Here is a 9,400-nt window from a genome sequence, read left to right on the forward strand (position 1 = left end):
ATAAGATAAATGTATCCATAATAATGGACCTTCTTGCCAAAATACTCCTGTAGGAATATTTTTTGTTGGTAGTACAATAAATAATAAAGGCAAATTTATATCAATTCTATCCAAATGCATATTTTCCATATATGTTTCAATGATTTTTAATGCCTTTCTTGCTTCAGGCGTTAACATTCGGGGTGAATTTGGATCTGATGGACCTTTTAGGATATCAAATAAAGGTCCCAATTCTCCTGTTGGAATACCTAGATAAGGCCTTATCCAATTTATGTCTCCTAATAACTTTTGAAAGTCATTAAGTGATTTGAGTTGATCTACTCGTATTTGAATTTTTGGTGGACGGACCATGGTTGAGGATAATAGAACTCCTAAATAATTAATTGGAAAATTTAATTGTACTTTATCTATTGCTATCTCTAGATTATAATTTTTTAATAAGTTTGTAAGTGTGGCATAACATTCTAGCAATGTGTTTTTAGCTTTGTGTGCTAATAATACATCATCCATATAGTGAAATATTTGTAGTTCAGGATTTTGATTTCTAAGTGGCTGGATTACTTTGTTAACATAAATTTGACACATAGTTGGGCTGTTAGCCATCCCTTGAGCGAGTACTTTCCATTCATATCTCTGATCAGGACCTTCATGATTCAGTGCAGGGATAGTAAATGCAAAACGTGGACTATCCTCAGGATGAATTGGAATTGAAAAAAAATCTTTAATATCTATAACTAAAACATACCAAGTTTTTGGCAAATCAGACAATTGAGGAATCCCCGATTGAGCAGGTCCCATAATGACCATTTCATTATTAATGGCTCTTAAATCTTGCAATAATCTCCATTTATCAGATTTCTTTTTGATGACAAAAATGGGAGTATTATGGGGAGATACAGAAGGTTGTATATGTCCTTCCGCTAATTGTTGTTTGACCAGATCATGGGCTACTTGTATCTTTTCTTTAGTCAAGGGCCACTGAGGAACCCATACTGGTCTTTCTGATTTCCATGTAATTTTTATTGTCTCAGTGGCCCTTTGTGAAAATCCAACCCATGTCTGTCTGTTTCTTGATCTATTTGTATTGGTGCTGCTATACCTTGTTCTTGTTTTTCTAATCTTTTTCCTTTCCTAAAACCTTGTCTACCCATAATAGTGGGTGCATTTTGATTGATGTTATTTGTTAATGTCAAACCTAATTGATCTAAGACATCTCGTCCCCATAAATTTACGGGAAGATGATCCAATACATAGGGCTGTATAGTTCCTTCACATCCTTCAGGATCCTTCCAATCTAATACCATTGCACTTCTATGGGGATTAGTCGCCACTCCTAGGCCTCGAAGCGTTTGAGTGGCTTGTTGAAATGGCCAATGTTTTGGCCATTCTTGACGAGAGATGATGCTAAGGTCTGCACCTGTATCCAGTAGCCCATTATATTCATGTCCTTGAATATTTAGTTTTAGCATTGGGCGAGAATCTAAATTTAAAGAAAGCATAGCCCAATCTACACCTGTGGAGCCTAATCCCTTGGAACCTCTTTCTACAGCATGACTGGAAAATTTATCATGTAGGCTTGGTATTATTTGTAAGTGTGCTATTCTATCTCCTGGTGAAATTACTGATATACCCTTTGGAGAACTGGCTATAATTTTTATTTCACCTTCATAATCGGGATCAATTACCCCAGGACTTATCAAAAGTCCTTTTAGAGTAGAAGAGCTGCGTCCCAATAATAAGCCTACTGTTCCTTCGGGAAGAGGTCCTTTTACCCCTGTGGGAATGATTTGAACTCCCACCTCTGGAGTTAGTACTGATCTGGCAGAGGTGCAGATGTCCAACCCTGCGCTCCCTCTGGTTTGTCTGATGAGGGATCTGATGGACAATGTGTCCTGGTCACTAACCTGATGGGGTTTCTGGGTTCCTCCAGTGCTCTGTATATTTGTGGTTTGGGGCCCTGGCGCATTGGGGCCCCCTGTCCATTTTTTGGCAACGGAGCCCGATGCCTTTGTCCACGATATTGTGGATAAACACCTTGTCCTTGTTCGTTTTTTGATAATGGAGTACCCTCTATGGTGGTTTGAGAATGGCATTCATTAGCCCAATGTAATGGAGTACCCTCTATGGTGGTTTGAGAACGGCATTCATTAGCCCAATGTCTCCCTCTACGGCATCGTGGGCAAATACCCGGTATTCTACTCCTTTGATACCTAGTTTTGTTAAACCCTCCTCCTATGGGGCAATTCCTTTTAAAATGTCCTGTTTGTTGACAATTGTAGCATGTTCTTGGCCTGGGATATAAAGCCTGTTTTACTGTAGCTGCCACAATTTGCCCTTGTTCATTAATGTCTCTGGCATCTAAAGCCTGTTTTACTGCAGCTGCCATGACTTGCTCTTGTTCATTAATGTCTCTACATAATTTAATATATGTGTTTAAATCTTCCTGTTTCCATGGTCTAATGATATCTCTGCACCAACGATTTGCTTGGTCATAAGCCAGTTGTTTTATTAATGGCATTGCTTGTTCTGTATTCCCAAAAATTCTGGTAGCTGTTTGAATAAGCCTATCTACAAATTCAGCGTAAGGTTCATTAGCTCCTTGTATTACCTTAGATAATTGACCTTGTAAACCTCCATGTCCTTGTAAAGTCTTCCATGCCCTAATTGCCTCTGCAGCAATTTGTGAGTATATGCCAGGATCATATGCAATTTGTTGCTGCTGATCCTCATAAGGTCCCTTTCCTAACAACATATCTAGATTTCTCTGAGGATAACCAGCTGCTGCATTTCGCTTAGCCGTCTCCTTGCAAAATTCCTCATTGGCAACCTTCCATAACAGGTATTGACCTCCATTTAGCACAGCTTTACACATATTAGCCCAATCTGCTGGCGTCATGTTCAAGTTGTTAATGGATTCGACCAAGCTTACAGTGAAGGGTGCTTGAGGACCATAGGTTGTTATAGCCTCTTTTAGCTCCTTCACTGTTTTGAAATTTAAGCCCTGGTAAATTTGCTGCCCTCCTACCTCAAATACAGGGCATGTTAATACTTGAGATCGTGTCTCAGGATCCCAACTATCAACTGTGGGGGTTGGGAGCCTCCTAGCATATGGAGGTGGTGCTGTTGATTGGACACTTATGCCCTCTGGTGATAGAATGCTGTTAGTAGCAGTCTCCTGTAGAGGTGGTGCTGTTGGTTGGACACTTACGCTCTCTGATAGAAAGGTATTATTAGCAGTCTCCTGTTGTAACTTTTCCCCTGATGGCTTTTTCTGCTTTACACTTTCTTCCTCTGTCTGACTAGTTCGAAAGACCTTCTCTTTTACTTGAATCTTTTCCTCTGCCTAACTTGAGAGACCTTCTCTTTTACTTGATTCAATATGTCTTCTCCTTCCTCTACCATTGTCTGAACTGAAGGCTTTGGACTAAGCAAACCAGATACAAATGTCCACAATGGCAATGTGCCAACTGGCAGAGTCCCTGGGCTGTTCTTTTCTATTCTTTTTAAATCTTCACCATGATGGTCCCACTGTGATATATTTAACAACTCCTCCTTAAAAAGCCATGGGCTACATTTTTGTATTGTATCAACATATGCCCTGACTGCTCTTGATTTTACTGGGATGCCTCCTTCCTCTAACAATTTACTTAACAGTCTTTCGGTTTGTTTTTTACTAATTTCTGTTCCCGTATTTCTACTATAATACAACCCAACAAGATGACGCCAAACAAAACCGAGACAGAATGAAATAAAAATGGAACAACAAAAATTCATTATAGCCTTTCTATCCTCCTGACATGTGCATCCGTCCTTTCTCCCTATCTGTTCCTCAGACGCAAATAGTTTTTCCTCAGATGTGAGCGGTTTTTCTTCCGTCTCACTCATCTCCAGGGACAGGCAACTTAAAACAAAAATGAAGCAAAACAAAAGAGTAAACTTAGAATGGCTACCCATCCTCTTGCCCTGCCCTCAGGGGTGACCAGTTTACTTACCCTCAGTCGCTCCCCGTGCGGGCCACCAAATGCCGCAGTCTGGCTGGGCACAATTCAGGAGCTACTTGTCAAAAGAAACAAACTTTATTTTTAGAACTACAAACACCAAACAAAACAGCTCCTCAGGAAAAAACCCTCAGAGCCCAACTGCCACCACGGGCTTCCCACAAGCCTCTCACCCACACAAGCCTCACCACCTCCCACAATCCTCCTGCTCTTGAGGCCGATTGGCTGGGTCGCGTGGGCGGAACCAAAGAAGTCCCCCAATGAGCAGCTCCGTGGCCTGAAAGGGCAGGGAAACAGCCCAATGAACATCACCACAGAGGAGCCAATCAGCTAGATGTTGCTGGGGCCGCTGTGAACCAATCATCAGCCGGCAGCTGGAAGTTTGCTGGCAGCTGGAAGTTTGCTGGGGCCCCTTTGGCTGTGGCTCTCAACAGGGCACCAATCAATAACAGTGAGGAGCACATTAGGGGAGGACAGAAGAAGGAAACTCCAGAGACCATAAAAAGAACAAGCCAAATAACCCCAGAGGATTCCCAGCTCTGGGGCCCCTTCTTTTTGGAGAAGTCTATCTCTGTATTTCTGTTGCTTTTACAATAAACCTACTTTGTACTTGCTATCTGTGTGTCCTGTTCTTCAATTCTTTGCTGAACCAGGAACCCAGCACCCGAACCAGGAACATAGCATTTGCTCACATCTCCCAGCTCCTGCCACAGCTGCTGAAGCATGGCCTCCTCAAGATGGCTCCTGCTTCAGCTTTCTGGGGCAAGTTAATATATACCAGGTATGGAGCAGCCTCTGGATTAGCTAAAGGTAGGCACTTTTCTGATCTCATAATTTTCCATACTAAATCTGTTTGTTTCTCTGCATTATCCCTTCCTCAATGTTGAGCCAGCACTGCAATCAACAATGTAATCTTTTTCTTTGTTTAATATATCCAATTTTCTGAGTCTCTAAGACACTTTGATTGCCCAATATGGAGATACAGTGAAACCCCTCTTTCACCAACCTATTCCTGCTGCTTGAATCTCTGTTCATTGAACAAGGAATACAGCCTTCCTCCAGCCTGCCATCTTGAATCCCCTGCACTGTTCATTTTTTTTTAAAAAATATTTTTTTAGTTGTATACAGGCACAATATCTTTATTTTGTTTATTTTTATGTGGTGCCAGGGATCAAACCCAGAGCCTCACACATGCTAGGCTAAGCACTCTGCCACTGAGCCACAACCCAGCCCTGCACTGTTTATCTTTGAAAGCCTTTTTTTATTGTTTGTTTCATTTTGACTGGCTTGCGTTGTTTTGCAATGTCTAATGTTTATCTATTTTTCCTCTCATGATTTGTAGTTCTAACCTCTGAAGCTCAAGTGATATAAATATATATGTATATGGACATACAGTCAATCTTTCCAAATATGTCAAAGAAATTTTATCTTTCAATATCCATTGTCTGCTGTGTCTTTTCTTTTTTTTCTCATTATGGTTTAATTTTCCTATTTTTGAATGCTTCATAATTTTTTATTGGATATCAGATATTATAAATTTTATCTTGTTTGATGATGCTAGGTATTTTTTGTTTTCTGTAAATATCTGAGCTTTGTTCTGGGATACAGTTGTGGAAATAACTTAATCCATATGACTCTCAGCATTTTAAGATTTAGATTTTGTATTAGTTTTCTATGGCTACTGTGACAAATTACAGCAAATCCAGTGGCTTAAAATAACACAAATCATCCTATGTTGCTTTGGTTCTTAACTCTAAAATGGGTCTCCCTGGGTTAAATTAAAGCCCCTCTTTCCTGGAGGCTCAAGGAGAAAATCCATTTCCTTAATTTCTAGCTTCCAGGGGCCACCTACATGGCTTGGTTCATGGCCCTCATTTTCCAACTTCAAAGCCAGCAAACAAGTCAAGTTCTTTTCATATCACATCACTCAAAGCTTTTTCCACTTATAGTTAGGTCCAACTAAATAATCCAGAGCAAACTCCCCATTTCAAGGTCAGCTGACCTTAATTCCATCTACAATCTTAGTTACCTTTTGTCATAGAAGCTAACATAACTGTAGATTCTGGGAGTTAACACAAAAATATCTTTGAAGGACCATTATTCTGTGTACTATCCACATTTAGTCTTGAGGTAATAGTTCCCTACTACTAATGGAAAACCCTTCTGTTCTGTACTCCATGTCCTCAACTTAGGCAGTTCATTAGGCCGGAAATTCAGTTTTCCGGTCATAACTCAGAAACTCTCAGGGTAGTAAGCTGAGAAGTTAAAGGGCTCACTTCATCTGTTTCCCATATTTCAGAGGTCATCATTCTTTATTGCTTGATATTTAATATCTAGGGTAGTTTGAATGTATCTCCCCAAAAAAGTATGTGTTACAAAGTTAAATCCCATTATAGTAACATTAAGAGGTGATTAGGCCATGAAGATTCTGCCTCATTAATGGACTGCTACTGTTATTGTGGGAGTGGGTTTATTATAAAAGGTTGAGTTCTACCCTTCACATGGGATGACACAGCACAAAGGCCCTAGTCAGGTACTAGGCCTTTGATCTTGATTTCCCAGTCTCCAGAACTGTAGTAATTAAATCTTTCTATATGTGGGTTTGGTTTTTTTTTGGTATCTTTTTTAGAAATTTTAAAATTTGAAACAGTCTCACTAAGCTGCTTAGGGCCTCGACTGGCTCAAACTTGGTGATTCTCCTGCCTCAGTCTCCAGGATTGCTGGTCTGCAGGTATGCACCACCACACCCGGCTTCTTTACAAATTTCTGAATTTCAAGTATTCTGTTATTACTGCACAAATAGACTAAGACAATGTCTGAAAACTATTGGTTCATACAGTGTCTGAAATGTTGTTTTTGGTGGAAGGGTAAATCCAGTTCATGTTACTCCATCTTGCCTAGAAGCCTTCCTAATAATTTTTGGTTGGCTGTCAATCATTGTAGCTGTTTACCTTGTTGAGAGCTGGATATTTTTTTGTTTGTTTTTTGTCTCAAATATTTTATTTTTTTAATTTATTTATTTTTATTGGTTGTTCAAAACATTACAAAGCTCTTGACATATCATGTTTCATACATTAGATTCAAGTTGGTTATGAACTCCCAATTTTACCCCATATACAGATTGCAGAATCACATCGGTTACACATCCACAGTTTTACATAATGCCCTATTAGTAACTGTTGTATTCTGCTACCTTTCCTATCCTCTACTATCCCCCCTTCCCTCCCTTCCCATCTTCTCTCTCTACCCCATCTACTGTAATTCATTTCTCTCCTTGTTTATTTTCCCGTTCCCCTCACAACCTCTTATGTGAAATTTTGTATAACAATGAGGGTCTCCCTCCATTACCATGCAATTTCGCTTTTCTCTCCCTTTCCCTCCCACCTAATGTATCTGTTTAATGTTGATCTTTTCTTCCTGCTCTTCCTCCCTGCTCTGTTCTTAGTTGTTCTCATTATATCAAAGAAGACATTTGGTATTTGTTTTTTAGGGATTGGCTAGCTTCACTAAGCATAATCTGCTCTAGTGCCATCCATTTCCCTGCAAATTCCATGATTTTGTCATTTTTTAGTGCTGCGTAATATTCCATGGTGTATAAATGCCACATTTTTTTTTATCCATTCATCTATTGAAGGGCATCTGGGTTGGTTCCAGTCTAGCAATTGTGAATTGTGCTGCTATGAACATCGATGTTGCAGTATCCCTGTAGTACGCTCTTCAGGGAATAGTCCGAGAAGGGCAATAGCTGGGTCGAATGGTGGTTCCATTCCCAGCTTTCCCAGGAATCTCCATACTGCTTTCCAAATTGGCCGCACCAGTTTGCAGCCCCACCAGCAATGTGCAAGAGTACCCTTTTCCCCACATCCTCGCCAGCACTTGTTGTTGTTTGACTTCATAATGGCTGCCAATCTTACTGGAGTGAGATGGTATCTTAGGGTGGTTTTGATTTGCATTTCTCTGACTGCTAGAGATGGTGAGCATTTTTTCATGTACTTGTTGATTGATTGTATGTCTTCCTCTGAGAAGTGTCTGTTCAGGTCTTTGGCCCATTTGTTGATTGGGTTGTTTTCTTATTGTTTAATTTTTTGAGTTCTTTGTATACTCTGGATATTAGGGCTCTATCTGAAGTGTGAGGAGTAAAAATTTGTTCCCAGGATGTAGGCTCCCTATTTACCTCTCTTATTGTTTCTCTTGCTGAGAAAAAACTTTTCAGTTTAAGTAAGTCCCATTTGTTGATTCTTGTTATTAACTCTTGTGCTATGGGTGTCCTATTAAGGAATTTGGAGCCCGACCCCACAATATGTAGATCCAACTTTTTCTTCTATCAGATGCAGAGTCTCTGATTTGATATCTAGCTCCTTGATCCACTTTGAGTTAACTTTTGTGTATGGCGAGAGGAGGGGATTCAGTTTCATTTTGTTGCATATGGTTTTCCAGTTTTCCCAGCACCATTTGTTGAAGATGCTATCCTTCCTCCATTGCATGCTTTTAGCCCCTTTATCAAATATAAGATAGTTGTAGCTTTGTGGATTAGTCTCTGTGTCCTCTATTCTGTACCATTGGTCCACCCGCCTGTTTTGGTACCAGTACCATGCTGTCTTTGTTACTATTGGAGAGCTGGATATTTTTGTATCCTTGAGTTTTGTTCTAGTATTGTTTGCTCCTCCAAAAAAATGTTTGAAAAGCTCTTTAGTTATAATACTTTGCCTTACTTCAGTGCTTGGCAAATGTTTTAGAACCATATGCTTCAGTTGAGTCCCCTAGCTTTAGTTAGTTTTTATGACCTTAGCATTATACATCTTTGAGAAATTTTATTCTTTTTATAAGCTTTATGGTGTCTCCTATACTTCCCATACTTAGTAAGTGTCCTTTGGGGAAAAACCAGCTGCACATCTGAAGTCCCCCAGGTTTCCAACTCGCCCCTCTATTAGCTCATAATACTGCTAGGAGCTTTATTGTTTACCTCATCAGATACCCTCTGGCTAGGCAAAGGTCAATCCACAGCCCAGGCACATAATCAGCAAATGGCCCCAAAGGATAAAATGACTATTGATCTCAGTTCACTTTGGACAGTGCTACCTTTTCTCCTGAACTTTTAGTTCATCTAGTTTTAGTTGCTACCACAGTTCTCTGCTGCTTAAAATTAAGAAGCTACGCCTCAGAATTCTCTGAGTTCAGACTAGCCCTTGATCTGGTGGATCTTTGGATTGTCAACTCCTTTTACTTCATCTACAGATATTCTAACTGTAAATCACCCTCCCAGACAATCTAGAGAATGCAGCTCTGCTAACTGAAGGAGAAAAACACTACCTTCAAGTTATCACAAACATTTCCAAACATTGTATATTTAAAATGTCCTCAGCCTGTCCCAATTCCCTTTCTCTTATTTTCTGAGGCCTTGT

The sequence above is a fragment of the Spermophilus citellus genome (assembly GCF_964194105.1).
Source record: "Spermophilus citellus genome assembly, chromosome: 9".
In the NCBI taxonomy this organism is placed as follows: Eukaryota; Metazoa; Chordata; class Mammalia; order Rodentia; family Sciuridae; genus Spermophilus; species Spermophilus citellus.